We start from the raw sequence: 15647 nt of genomic DNA on the forward strand, positions 1-15647 counted from the left end.
ATGTTTTACAATCATTGTATAGTCATTTTATATCATTTTTTGGTACTAACCTATTGACATAGTGCCCAGTGCCAGTTGTTGTTTTCTGCATGTTTTTTACATTGCAGGAAATCTATATCAAACGGAGTCCAAACGCAATGCAACTCCTGGAGGATTTTTTGGGCCAAAAGAAAGACAATGGGCCAAGGAAGCACCTGAGGGGCTGCTCGAGGTGAGCAGCACCCACCAGGGCGCGTCCTTGGGGGCTGTGCCCACCTCGGGTGCCCCCCGAACCGCCTCTTTGATCTATAAATACCCAAATATTCCAGAAACCCGAGGGGAGTTGAAGAAATATTGATCCAGACGCCATAGAGTCCAGAGCCACCAAATCCAATCTAAACACCGTCATGGAGGGGTTCACCACTTCCATTGGTGCCTCTCCTATGATGCGTGAGTAGTTCTTTGTAGACCTACGGGTCCGTAGTTAGTAGCTAGATGTCTTCCTCTCTCTTGAGTATCAATACAATGGTCTCTTGGCCATATGATGTAAGTCTTTTGGCGGTGTGTTTGTTGGGATGCAATGAACTTTGAGTTTATGATCAGATCTATGTTTTTATCCATGAAAGTTATTTGAGTCTTCTTTGATCTCTTATATGCATGATTGCTTATGGCCTCGTATTTCTTCTCCGATATTTGGGTTTTGTTTGGCCAACTTGATCTATTTATCTTGCAATGGGAAGAGGTGCTTTGTAGTGGGTTCGATCTTACAGTGCTTCATCCCAGTGACAGAAGGGGAACCGACACATATGTATTATTGCTACTAAGGATAATAAGATGAGATCTATATCTGCCGCAATATATAAACGGATCTCGTCTACATCATGTCATCGTTCTTATTACATTACTCTGATTTCTCATGAACTTGATACACTAGATGCATGCTGGATAGCGGTCGATGTGTGGAGTAATAGTAGTAGATGCATGCAGGAGTCGGTCTACTAATCTTGGACGTTATGCCTATATAATGATCATTGCCTGGATATTGTCATGATTCTTTGAAGTTCTATCAATTGCCCAACAGTAATTGTTTTCCCACTGTTTGCTATTTTTCTCGAGAGAAGCCACTAGTGAAACCTACGGCCCCCGGGTCTCTTTTCATCATATTTGCCTTTGTGATCTATTTCCCTTTGCATTTATTTTCAGATATGTTAAACCAAAGATACAAAAATACCTTGCTGCAATTTATTCGTTCCGCGATCTATTTATCCTATCTACCACTTTTTACCTCATGTTTTTGCCTATCTTGAGGCGCCGTACCCAAAAGGGATAGACAACCCCTTTAACAGGTCAGGTTGCGAGTATTTGTTACTTGTGTGCAGGTGTTGTTTACGTGTTGTGAGGAGTTTCTCCTACTGGTTCGATAACCTTGGTCTCATCACTGAGGGAAATACCTACCATCACCATACTGCATCATCCCTTCCTCTTTGGGGAAATACCGACGTAGTTCTAGCAGACATCAGTTATCAATGAGCCCTTGCATACCATAATCCAAGCATTGGTTTGTGAGCTAAATATCGAAGAATTCGTTTCACAGACTGGTGGTGTGATTCCTTCGGTGTCGCCTGAAATCGGGCACACATGAAAACACTAAGCATGATGTTTGGCCTAGATGCACATAGGTAAAGAAGCAAACCAATGATGGAGAGATATACCTTCTGATCAAAATCTTTACCATTTTCGTCAATGCAGAGTTAACCATTAGTAGGCGTTGATATTATGAGGCCTTTGCAGTCTTGCATGCCCAATTTCTTCAAGCAATCTTTTAGGTATTTCTCTTGAGAAATGAAGATGAAATGGGTCTGTTGACGAATTTGAAGACCAAGAAATAATTTCAGTTCTCCCATCATAGACATCTGATATTCTTCACGCATCATATATGTGAATTCGTCATTGAAACTCTTGTTAGTGCAACCAAACATAATATCATCAACATATATTTGGTGTATGAACAGTTCACCATTCATAAGACTTTGTGAAAAGAGTAGGGTCAAGTGAATTGGGTTTGAATCCCTTTTTCTTCAGGAATTCCTTCAACGTATCATACCAAGCCCGTGGGGCTTGTTTGAGGCCATAGTGAGCCTTTTTTTTTCAATCTGAAGACTTTGTCAAGATGCTTTGGATCTTCAAAACCTGGTGGTTGAGCAACATATACTTCTTCCTCGGGCTTACCATTGAGGAATGCACTTTTCACATCCATTTGATATAAGAGAATATTATGATGGTTAGCATATGCAAGCAATATATGAATAGCTTCAAGCCTAACAACTGGTGCAAAAGTTTCACCAAAGTCAAAACCCTCAACCTGTGTGTAGCCTTGTGCTACAACACGAGCCTTATTCCTTACCACTTGTTCATTTTCGTCTTGCTTGTTGTGGTAGATCCACTTAATGCCGATGATAGTGTGCTTGTGTGGATTAGGTCGATACACAAGCTCCCACACATTGTTGAGCTCGAATTGTTGTAATTCTTCTTGCATGGCTTGAATCCATTCAGGCTCCAGAAATGCTTCATCAACTTTGGTGGGCTTTGTGATAGAGACAAATGCAAAATGCCGACAAAAGTTAGCTAATTGTGAAGCTCTTGATCGAGTGAGGGGACCAGGTGCATTGATGTTGTCAAGCATCTTCTCAATCTGCACTTCATTCACCACTCGTGGATGAGCTAGGCGAAGAACTTGTTGTTGTTGAGCATTTTCCTCAGTGTCATTTTCTTCAGGATCAGCAGTTTCTTCATGACGAGGAATGATCACTGAGGGAGTCCTGGATTAGGGGGTGTCCGGATAGCCGAACTATCACCTTTGGCCGGACTCCTGGACTATGAAGATACAAGATTGAAGACTTTGTCCTGTGTCCGGATGGGACTTTCCTTGGTGTGGAAGGCAAGCTTGGCGATACGGATGTGTAGATCTCCTACCATTGTAACCGACTCTGTGTAACCCTAACCCCCTTCGGTGCCTATATAAACCGGAGGGTTTTAGTCCATAGGACGAACAACAATCATACCATAGGCTAGCTTCTAAGGTTTGGCCTCTTTGATCTCGTGGTAGATCTACTCTTGTACTACCCATATCATCAATATTAATCAAGCAAGAGTAGGGTTTTACCTCCATCGAGAGGGCCCGAACCTGGGTAAAAACATCGTGTCCCTTGTCTCCTGTTACCATCCGCCTAGACGCACAGTTCGGGACCCCCTACCCGAGATCCGCCGGTTTTGACACCTACATTGGTGCTTTCATTGAGAGTTCCTCTGTGTCATCATCTTTAGGCCCGATGGCTCCTCCGATCATCAACAATGATGCGGTCCAGGGTGAGACTTTTCTCCCCGGACAGATCTTCGTATTCGGCGGCTTTGCACTGCGGGCCAATTCGCTTGGCCGTCTGGAGCAGATTGAAAGCTACGCCCCTGGCCATCAGGTCAGATTTGGAAGTTTGAACTATACGGCTGACGTCCGTGGAGACTTGATCTTCGACGGGTTCGAGCCACAGCCAAGTGCGCCACACTGTCACGATGGGCACGATCTAGCTCTGCCGCCGGACAGTGCCCTGGAGGCTGCACAAGTGTCCGCTCCGACCCTTAGCTCAGAGCCAACTACGCCGACCGAGGACGGGTGGCTGGACACCGCCTCGGGGGCTGCTATCCCTACGGCGATGGAGCCGAATACTATCCCTGTCCTTTGCAAGGCTCGTAACTCCAAGGTACCGGACTCCTCTCCGAGCTCCGGACCTTCCACGCCCCTGCCAATCGAACCCGATTGGGCGCCGGTCATGGAGTTCACCGCCGCGGACATCTTTCAGCACTCGCCCTTTGGCGACATCCTGAATTCACTGAAGTCTCTCTCTTTATCAGGAGAGCCTTGGCCGGACCACGGTCAGGAAGGCTGGGATGCGGACAACGAAGAAATTCAAAACCCACCCACCACCCACTTTGTAGCCACTGTCGATGATTTAACCGACATGATCGACTTCGACTCCGAAGACATCGACGGTATGGACGGCGCTGCAGGAGACGACCAAGAACCAGTACCTACAGGGCACTCGAAGGCCACCTCGTCCTACAACATTTACATGGTGGACATCCCAAAAGACAGGAACGGCGATGGAAAAACGGAGGATGACCCCTCCAAGAAACAGCCTAAGCGCCAGCGTCAGCGGCGCCGCTCTAAATCCCGCCACAACAAAAACGGTGATTCCGGCACGGGAGACAATAACACCCCGGAAAGTGCCAAAGACAACCCCCTCCAGCAGGATTCAGCACAGGAGGATGAAGAAGCCAGCCCTCATGAGAGAGCGGCAGACAGAGAGGTAGAGGATGATAATTACATGCCTCCCTCCGAAGACGAGGAAAGCCTCGACGACGACGAATTTGTCGTGCCTGAGGATCCCGTCGAACAGGAGCGTTTCAAACACAGGCTTATGGCCACGGCAAGCAGCCTCAAGAAAAGTAGCAGCAGCTTAGAGATGATCAAGATTTGCTAGCTGACAGATGGACTGAAGTCCTTGCGGCCGAAGAGTACGAATTCGAATGCCCCTCCAAGAGCTACCCAAAACACAGGCTGCTACTCCGATTAGAGGAGGAAGCACTCAAACCTACATCACCAGCGCAGGATGTGGCCGACCGGCCACCTCATGGCTGCGACAGAGAGGCCTCTCGGCCCTCCACTCAAGCTGCATCCTGGTGCCGCTCAAAAAATACCAAGGCACGGGGAAGTGTGCCAGACCTGCGAGATATATTGGAGGACAAGGCAAGGCAGACAAGATCGATCTACGGATCGCATGGGCGCCTTACTACACGCGACGACAACCGTCATGCCGGATACAACAAATCCGGCCGGGCCGAACACAGCAGACAAAACCCATTTGAGCTATGTCGTGATATAGCCCAATACAGAGGCGCCGCACACCCACTATGCTTCACAGACGAAGTGATGGATCATCAGATCCCTGAGGGTTTCAAACCTGTAAACATTGAATCATACAATGGCACAACAGATCCTGCGGTCTGGATCGAGGACTATCTCCTTCATATCCACATGGCCCACGGTAATGATCTACATGCCATCAAATACCTCCCACTCAAGCTTAAAGGACCCGCTCGGCATTGGCTTAACAGCTTGCCAGCGGAGTCAATTGGTTGTTGGGAAGACCTGGAAGCCGCATTCCTCGACAATTTCCAGGGCACCTATGTGCGACCACCAGACGCCGATGACCTAAGCCACATAATTCAGCAGCCAGAGGAATCGGCCAGACAATTCTGGACACGGTTCCTAACCAAGAAAAATCAAATCGTCGACTGTCCGGATGCAGAGGCCCTTGCAGCCTTCAAACATAACATCCGCGACGAGTGGCTCGCCCGGCACCTAGGACAAGAAAAGCCGAAATCCATGGCAGCCCTCACAACACTCATGACCCGCTTTTGCGTGGGAGAAGACAACTGGCTAGCTCATAGTAACAACATGACCAAGAGCCCTGGTAATTCGGATACCAAGGACAGCAATGGCAGGTCGCGTCGCAACAAGCACAAGCGCCGCATTAACAGTGATAATGCTGAAGATACGGCAGTCAATGCCGGATTCAGAGGCTCTAAACCCGGTCAGCGGAAAAAGCCATTCAAAAGAAATACTCCGGGCCCGTCCAATTTGGACCGAATACTCGATCGCTCGTGCCAGATACACGGCACCCCCGAAAAACCAGCCAACCACACCAACAGGGATTGTTGGGTGTTCAAGTAGACAGGCAAGTTACATGCCGAAAACAATGACAAGGGGCTGCATAGCGACGACAAGGAGGAACCCCGGCCGCCGAACAATAGAGGACAGAAGGGCTTCCCCCTACAAGTGCGGACGGTGAACATGATATACGCAACCCACATACCCAAAAGGGAGCGGAAGCGTGCACTAAGGGACGTATATGCGATGGAGCCAGTCGCCCCAAAGTTCAACCCGTGGTCCTCTTGCTCGATCACTTTTGATCGAAGGGACCACCCCACTAGCATCCGTCATGGCGGATTCGCTGCATTGGTTCTAGACCCAATAGTTGACGGATTTCACCTCACTAGAGTCCTGATGGACGGCGGCAGCAGCCTGAACCTGCTTTATCAGGATACAGTGCGCAAAATGGGCATAGACCCCTCAAGGATTAAACCCACAAAGATGACCTTTAAAGGCGTCATACCAGGTGTAGAGGCCAACTATACCGGCTCAGTTACACTTGAAGTAGTCTTCGGATCTCCGGATAACTTCAGAAGCGAGGAGTTAATCTTCGACATAGTCCCATTCCGCAGCGGCTATCACGCACTGCTCGGACGAACCGCATTTGCAAAGTTCAATGCGGTGCCGCACTACGCATATCTCAAGCTCAAGATGCCAGGCCCTCGAGGAGTCATTACGGTCAATGAAAACACCGAACGCTCTCTCCTAACGGAGGAGCATACGGCGGCTCTCGTGGCGGAAATACAAAGTAGCCTCTCAAGACAATTCTCGAGTCCAGCTATTAAATGTCTGGACACCGTCAAGCACGCCCGGAGTAACCTACAACAAGACCGCCCGACACGTCCCGAACACGCGTAGCAATGCGGCCCCAACCCCAGCCCTCATGAAATTGCGAAACCAGTACTACACGTACATAATTACGCCCTGGAAATACCATGGGCATAGGGGGAGGGGCACGACCACGGCAGGCCCAGAATGCGGCTCAACCGCACCAGGGGCTCCCGATTGTGTAATTCTTTTTTCTTACTTTCAGGACTCCTTTATCAAGAAGCCCTGCCCGGCAGTAGAATCGCCAAACACACTATGCAACAGCCGGGGAAGCAGAAAGCTACGTCGAGTGTCCAGGTGGTCTCTATAACAAGCAGTATACCTATTTTATATATCATCCCGCAGCTTGCTTCTGGAGGAGGACATGTCAAATAGTCCCGTCCCTTGCTTATCGCACTATTTGTATCGTTCTACTTTTACCGCAACTTTTTTCTATTATTGCATTCCTTTTTTTAACCTGTATATGTTCACTTATGACATGTTGCATCCGTACGCTTTGGTACAGCCAAATACACCAGGGGCTTAAGTACCCCAAAATATGGTGTGATAAGTCCGAACACTTTCACAAGTGCGGCACCCCGAACTTATAGCATTATATGCATCGGCTCCGAATCATGCCTTGGGTCAATAGTTGGGTTTACCCGACTCCCATGTTTTGGTACCTTACGTTCCGTTATATCGGCTAAGGTAGCGTTGGGAGAACCACTGCGATTGTGCCCCGGTTGAGCTAGGTTGAGCACCTCAGTGGAGAAAGCTAAAACTGACCGTCATGATAGGGCAAGAGCCGGTCGCTATTCGAGAGGTTTTTGAGTCCCTAAAGACTTATGTCGCTTAGAGCGAGGAGCCGGCTTTGTCCGGCCCAGGCGTGGATAGCGCCCCGAATTCGGTCTTCCGAATACTAGGGGCTTCGCCGAAATTTAAAATTATAGAATTCTATGGCTAAATGAGAGTGTTCAAGCATTATAGTCCGGTTGCTTTGTTCGTTGCGTTGAGCGCCTCCCTCGAAGGACCCAAGAATGGGAAAAAGAGCGCTCAAGTTTATCCCGAACACCCCAGCACTCGCGGCACGGGGGCAGAAGCCGACGACTCGCCATCTCTCAAAATTAATAAACAGCCACACAGAAGGTAATATTTTAAATTCACAAGCGTTGCTTAGCTCATATGAACTAGTTTTCAAGTGTACATGATAACAAATGCGAGTTTACTCAAAAATTACATCTTTGGAGCATTCACCCGCTATAAGGCGGGCACCCTTCAGGATGCCCGCATAATACATCTCGGGTGTGCGATACTCCTTGCCCGGCGGTGGAGCGTCCGTCACAAGCTTCTCAGCATCCATCTTGCCCTAGTGCACTTTAGCACGGGCAAGGGCCCTACGGGCACCTTTGATACAGACGGAGCGCTTGACGACTTCAATCCATGGACAGGCATCCACCAGCCGCCTCACCAGCCCGTAGTAGCTCTGAGGAATGGCTTCCTTAGGCCACAGCCGAACTATGAGGCCCTTCATGGCCTGTTCGGCCACCTTATGGAGCTCGACTAGCTGCTTCAGCTGGTCGCTCAAGGGCACCGGGTGTCCGGCCTTAGCATACTGAGACCAGAACACCTTCTCCGTCGAGCTCCCCTCCTCGGCCCGGTAGAATGCGGCAGCGTCGGACACACTGCGGGGCAGATCTGCGAATGCTCCTGGAGAGCTCCGAATTCGGGTAAGTAACAAGTAATTCACTTTCACGTGTTTGCTTTGCATGAAGAATGCCTTACCCGCCGCTATCTTCTTCATCGCCTCAATTTCCTGGAGGGCTTTTTGGGCTTCGGCCTTAGCGGCTTTGGCACTCCCAAGAGCCGAGGCGAGCTTGGACTCTCGAGTCTTTGAGTCATGCTCCAAACTCTCGTGTTTTTCCATGAGAGCCTGGAGCTCTTGCCGCACCTCCGCCACTCGCGCCTCCTGCTTCTCTTGCTCGGTGCGCTCCGCGGCTGCATTGCCTTCGGCCTTGGACACCGCTTCCTTCAGGGTCGCCACCTCGTTCGTGGCCCCTGCAATTCTCACGTTATTCCTGCTATCTTTTTGCAACCACATCTTTTATATACTTCCATAAGGTACAACTTACCTTCCTTGTCCTCGGGCCGCTTTTTGGCAAGGCCGAGTTCGTTCTCGGACCACTCGAGGCTCTGCTTCAATGCATCAACCTCCGCAGCCAGTGCGGCAGAGGTCAGCAGCGCAACCTGCATTCCCCATATTGACATACCTATGTTAGACTCCTGCGTACATCTTTTTAGATCCTCAGTTCGTCTTTTCTTTCCGAACACCAAACTGAGCATTAGGGGCTACTGTCTATGCGGTAATATTTTTACATGTCTTAAATACATACATCAAAGCCTGCTAGAAGGCTGGCACAGGCTTCGGTCAGCCCGCTCTTGGCGGATTGAACTTTCTGGATCACCACACTCATAACAGTGCGGTGCCCCTCACGATGGAGGCGCCGTTAAGCGCCTCCAGCAAATTATCTGGTGCCTTCGGTTGGACGGAGGTCACCGGTGTCACAGTCTTGCCCTTCTTACGAAGGGGTCGCCTGCCGGACTCCGGAACCACTGAAGGTTCCGGTGTGGAGTCTGGCCCAGGGCCCGACTTAGAGCCCTTTGGGGTTTGATCCCCCTTATGCCCGGAGTCTGGGAGGTTGCCTTGCGGCGCCTCCGGGACCTCCTCCTCCTGGCTGGGCCCCTTTTGGGACCCTACCTCGGCGTCATCCGCAGCGCGAGGAGAGGAGGCGGCCGGAAGTGAAGTACTATTCACGTCCGACGGAGCCAGGGAGCCACTCGTTGAAGTGTCGAGCCCGTCCTTGGGCGGGCTGCAGGGTTGTACTCGGCGTCAGGAGACTCTATATGACAAATGAAAGGCCATGAGTTATTCTGGTATTCGGATACTTACGATGTCGCCGGGGGCTTATCCCTCAGTGGCCACTCCTCTTCGCCGTCGTCGGTGTTGGTGGAGAAGTCCGGAGGAAGGGTCCTTCCCTTCTTGGACCCTCCGGCCTCCCCAGTTGGGGCGGCCTTCCTTTTCTTCTCTCCCCCCGCTGGGGGGAGGCCTCTTTTTCCTCCTCCTAGTCTTCACGGGAGGAGTCCGCCTCAGAGTCATCGGATGATGAGTCCGATAACACCTGGCGTCGGGAACTCTTTCGAGTTCCCGTGGCTTTCTTCTTGGCCTTCTTCTCCGGCACCACGTGAGGTGCTGGAACCAGCAGCCCCGTCAATCGGGCGTCCGCTGGGTCTTCTGGCAAGGGAGCCGGACAGTCAACCTGCCCGGACATCTTCTGCCAGGCCTGTCAAAGGTAAGGGAGTTTAGATCCCGCATAGAGTCAAACTATGAAAAATGAGTGTCATGTAAAGGATAAATAGCTTACCTCGCTGGCTTGACGCTGCGAGCTGAATCCGCGATCTTCGGTAGCGGATGCGGGAGCCTCGGCGCCCTTGAAAAGCACCTTCCAGGCATCTTCGTACGTAGTGTCGAAGAGCCTGCTCAAGGTATGGTGCTGTGCCGGATCAAACTCCCACAGGCTGTAGGCCCGTTGTTGGCACGGGAGGATTCGACGGATGAGCATAACCTGGACTACATTGACAAGCGTGAGCTTCTTGTTCACCAGGGTTTGTACGCAGGTTTGGAGTCCGGCCAGCTCTTCTGAATTACCCCATGTCAAGCCCGTCTCTTTCCAAGAGGTAATCCGTGTAGGGAAGCCAGATCGGAATTTGGGGGTTGCCACCCATTTAGGGTCACGCGGCTCAGTGATGTAGAACCACCCTGATTGCCACCCCTTTATGGTCTCCACGAAGGAGCCCTCGAGCCATATAACGTTGGGCATCCTGCCCACCATGGCACCTCCGCACTCCGCCTGGCGGCCGCCCACTACCTTTGGCTTGACATTGAAGGTCTTCAGCCACAAGCCGAAGTGGGGCCGGATGCACAGGAAGGCCTCGCACACGATGATGAACGCCGAGATGTTGAGGATGAAATTCGGGGCCAGATCGTGAAAGTCCAGGCCGTAGTAGAACATGAGCCCCCGGACAAATGGGTGAAGTAGAAAACCTAGTCCGCGGAGGAAATGGGTGAGGAACACCACCCTCTCATGGGGCATGGGGGTGGGGATAAGCTGCCCCTTGTCGGGGAGCCGATGTGCGATGTCGCTGGACAAGTATCCGGCTTTCCGCAGATTTTTTATGTGTCCCTCCGTGACGGAGGAGACCATCCACTTGCCTCCCCCTCCGGACATGGCTGGGGAAGGTTGAGGCGAGATGTGCGGACTTGGGCGCTGGAGCTCGAGTGCGCGAAGATGGATAAGCAAAGGAGGAAGAAGGCGTCGATGGAAAGAGTGGATCCTTATCCCCTTATATGGGCGGATGAAGCTATGCGTCCCCACCAGCCTGGTAAAACTCGCTCATCTCCCAAGCGCCATAATCAATGGCGCGGTTGGGTTACCCACGCCCGTATTGATGAGAATCCCAGAATAAGGGGACACGATCTCTGCTTTGACAAGACGTGCCAAGGAAACCGCCTCGCTAAATGTGCTGAGGTGGGACAATAAAACGATTCGAATAAAGGCTTGGCCGCGGTGTGATGTCACGCCACGGAATACGTCAGCAGATGGAATTTGTGTGAATATTATTCTCTCTACGGTGGTATGTGGAACTTATTTTGCAGAGCCGGACACTATCCTTGTGTTCAAAATCTTCTATGAAGTATTCAGAGGAGGAACCCGCCTTGCAATGCCGAAGACAATATGCGCGCTGGACTCATCGCCATTGAAGCCTGGTTCAGGGGCTACCGAGGGAGTCCTGGATTAGGGGGTGTCCGGATAGCCGAACTATCACCTTTGGCCGGACTCCTGGACTATGAAGATACAAGATTGAAGACTTCGTCCCGTGTCCGGATGGGACTTTCCTTGGCGTGGAAGGAAAGCTTGGCGATACGGATATGTAGATCTCCTACCATTGTAACCGACTCTGTGTAACCCTAACCCCCTTCGGTTCCTATATAAACCGAAGGGTTTTAATCCGTAGGACGAACAACAATCATACCATAGGCTAGCTTCTAGGGTTTGGCCTCTTTGATCTCGTGGTAGATCTACTCTTGTACTACCCATATCATCAATATTAATCAAGCAGGAGTAGGGTTTTACCTCCATAGAGAGGGCCCGAACCTGGGTAAAAACATCGTGTCCCTTGTGTCCTGTTACCATCCGCCTAGATGCACAGTTCGGGACCCCCTACCCGAGATCCGTCGGTTTTGACACCGACAATCACTTCTTCTTCAGATATTTCTTCACTGGGCACAATTACACCAGTGCCCATCAGCTTGATAGATTCCTTAGGAGGCATTTCATCAGCACATGAGGCAGGTGTTCTCTTTTTGAGCCGTTAGTTTCATTGAACTGCACATCTATAGTTTCAACAACCTTGTCGTGGTAGGTGTTGAAGACTCTGTAGGCGTGCAAGTCCTTTCCGTAACCAAGAATAAAACCTTCATGTACTTTCGGTGCAAATTTAGAATTGTGATGTGGATCTCCAATCCAGCATTTAACACCAAAGACTTTGAAATAACTTACATTGGGCTTCTTGTTAGTAAGCAGCTCATATGAAGTCTTCTTGAGGAATTTGTGAAGATATACCCAATTGATGATGTGACAAGTAGTATCAATTGCTTCAGACCACCATCGACGAGAAGTCTTGTATTCATGAAGCATAGTGCAAGCCATCTCAATGAGTGTCTTGTTCTTGCGTTATACAACTCCATTTTGTTGAGAAGTATATGGAGCAGATAGCTCATGAGTGATACCAAGTTCATCAAGATAGTCATCAAGGCTGCTATTCTTGAACTCTGTGTCGTTGTCGCTTCTGATGTGCTTGATCTTGGTACCATAATTCGTCATGGCCCGATTTGCGAACCGTCTGAAGACACCCTGCACTTCAGTCTTGAAGGTAATGATATGCACCCAGGTGTAATGAGAATAATCATCAACTATGACGAATCCATATAGTGATGCTGCATTGGTTAGTGTGGCATAATGAGTAGGACCAAAGAGATCCATATGACAAAGGGACGAGTAGTGGTCATGATTGTCTTTGTTGAGTTCTTGGATCTGGTCATCTTTCTAGACTCGCAGACACCGCAAAGGTGATCTTTGATGAATTTGACGCCCTCAATGCCAATGATATGCTTCTTCTTGACGAGTGTGCTCAAATTCCTCATGCCAGCATGTCCAAGTTGTTGATGCCATAGCCAGCACTCTAAAGCTTTTGCTAGTAGACACGTGGCCGGATGATGACCTAGAGAGAAATCTACAATGTACAAATTGCCTCTCTTGAAGCCTTCAAAGACTTTGCACTTGTCAGATTCCATTAGCACAATGCATCTATATTTTCCAAATATGACAATCATATCAAGATCACAAAGCATTATGACAAACATGAGGTTGTATCCTAGGGACTCGACAAGCATCACTTTTTCCATGTGTCCATCCTTTGAGATAGCAACCTTACCTAGACCCAATACCTTGCTTTTTCCTTTGTCAGCGTAGGTGATATGCTTCAGATGAGACTGAGTAAGGGGAGCATCGTGAGGAGATTCCTCTCACTAGTCATGCGATTGGTGCAGCCACTTTCCAGAACCCATTCTGTAGCTTTTGGAGTATCATCTTGTAGAAGCATTAGTCTCACTTACAAATTCATATACTTCAGTTTGAAGAATATGACGATCAATTTCGTCAGTGAATTTCATCAATAAGAACATAACTAGCAGCACAGGGATGTGTGAAATGAGGAATTCATTTCATCATGATTAGGTTGCATCCCAACAAGCATTATGTCAGGTATTCAGTAAATTCATCAGACATTCATTGTGTCTGAAGACCTGACCCTGCAGAAGAGATTAGTTCTTCTTCTTAACCACCCACATATGAATGAGTGCCCGAGAAGAAATGTACTGCAAGGCATTGATAGAGAACTTAGGCATAGAAGAATATGCATTTCTTTTCACAGGAGGAGTATAATACTCATAAGATTATGCAGAGAAATTTTTAGCAGTTTTGTGCACATAGTGATTGAAGAATAATGCACATATTCATCAGAATGCTATTTGTTTCCCTAGGAAGAAGTGTTATTACGAGCATGAGTTGGCCCGCGCCCATTTGACGACTTTGGTCTAGGTGAATAATTTGCCCTAAGGTTTTTCTTCTTCTTCGGTGGTGTCATGATGATGTTCACCTAAAGATTTTGAAGACGAATTTTGGGCACCCAGATTTTCTTCACTAGGGGACCATTCTTGTAGTTAGTACCAACAAATCTAGCAAATACTTCACCCTTTTGATTTTTGAAAAGCTTATAGTTGGAGTCAAATGACTCATCAGAAAAATGTGGAGAATCACAATTGTAGGCAGATAGAGTGGATGGATCACCTAGAGGTCCTTTTGCAGCAATCCATGTGGTTTTGGGATACTGCTCAGGTTTCCAATAAGATCCATCTGCATTTAGCTTTCTCTCAAAAGCAATACCCTCTTTTCTAGGGTTCATGTTCAACTTCTTGAGCACATCACAAAGATTTTGGTGTGCCCTTTGAGGCTTTTGTACATGCCAGTGACGTACAATTCCTTCATACCTGCATTTTCACAAGTAACACTTGTGATCTCCTCAGATGAGGGGATTGAAACCATAGAGACATTTGAAGATATAGCAGCAATTGAAGCATTTGAACATTCAGCTAAAGAATTTGCACTAGCACGTTCAAGGCATTTTAAGCATGGAGCAACAAATTCTTCCTGAGAGGTGCTGATCTTTTGAGGGAGTAATGAATCATTGTTTTTCTAGAGATCATCATGAGACACTCTCAGCTTCTCGAGTTCTTGCTCCCTTTGCAGAAATTCACAGGAAAGCTTCTCATGTTCGGCTGAGAGGGCCACATGACGACTTTCAAGTTCGTCATACTTTGATTGAAGACGCTCAAGCTCATCAGTCAAAGTTTGAGTGCATTCCATTTAATCGTTCAACCGATCATCGCTTTTATATAGCATAATCCTCTACATAGCAGTTTATTTCCTTGTGGCAATATTAGCAAGTTTGGAATAGCTAGGAGTCATGTTTTCATCAGTTTCACCTTCACTTGAGAAAGATGAGGAACATTTGTGTACCTTGGTGCCTTTGGCCATGAGGCACGTAGCTGAAGAAGACGAATGTGGATCGAAAGGCATCGTCTTGAGTGACTCCTTGAACTTGAGGAACCAGGGATCTTGACGAGTACGGTGCCCTTCATAGACATAAGAGATTCTATCCCAAATGAGCTTAGCACTGCAGAGATCCATAATACGCCTGAACTCGTCTCTGGATAAACAAGAGCAAATGACATCCCTCGCTCTAGTATCCAGTAGAGTGCACTTGCGAATTTCATCATCGTTGGTCATCTTGCACAGGTCAGTCAATCCTATCTCAGTAACAGTCCACAGCTCATTGTTCATCGATAAGAGATGCTTCTGCATCATGGCCTTCCACATGGGATAATTTGTGCCATCGAAGATGGGCACGCAGTGGAGATCTTGATCATACATGTGATCGACATAACTAAAACTCCAGGTTGTTAAATCAAAATCGCACAGAACAAGGGAGTACCTTGCTCTGATACCAATTGAAAGCGCAGGTTTACTCCTAGAGGGGGTGAATGGGAGATTTTTAGAAAATCGTCAAACTCTGATGAATTGGACGAAGATCAAAGTGATGAAATAGAAATGCTAGGGAACTAAGTCATCACAACAATGAAAAACATGCATACATGATACATACAAATGAAGAACATGCAATCATATAGTCATACAAGCATGAGGATGATAAACTAAAGAAATAGAATATAGCTTGATGAAATTCTTTAGTTCAAGTTCTTTAGAAAGTAGATCACAAATTCTTCAGTAGCGGAATAAACTAAAGGGATGGGTGATGAATTTGAAACCAAGTTGACTCGATGAAGACACAACGATTTGGTAGATCATTTCCAGTTGCTGTATCAACTATACATCTGGTTGAGGCGGCTGAGATGAACTCA

Source organism: Triticum dicoccoides, chromosome 6B (assembly GCF_002162155.2).
Source record: "Triticum dicoccoides isolate Atlit2015 ecotype Zavitan chromosome 6B, WEW_v2.0, whole genome shotgun sequence".
In the NCBI taxonomy this organism is placed as follows: domain Eukaryota; kingdom Viridiplantae; phylum Streptophyta; class Magnoliopsida; order Poales; family Poaceae; genus Triticum; species Triticum dicoccoides.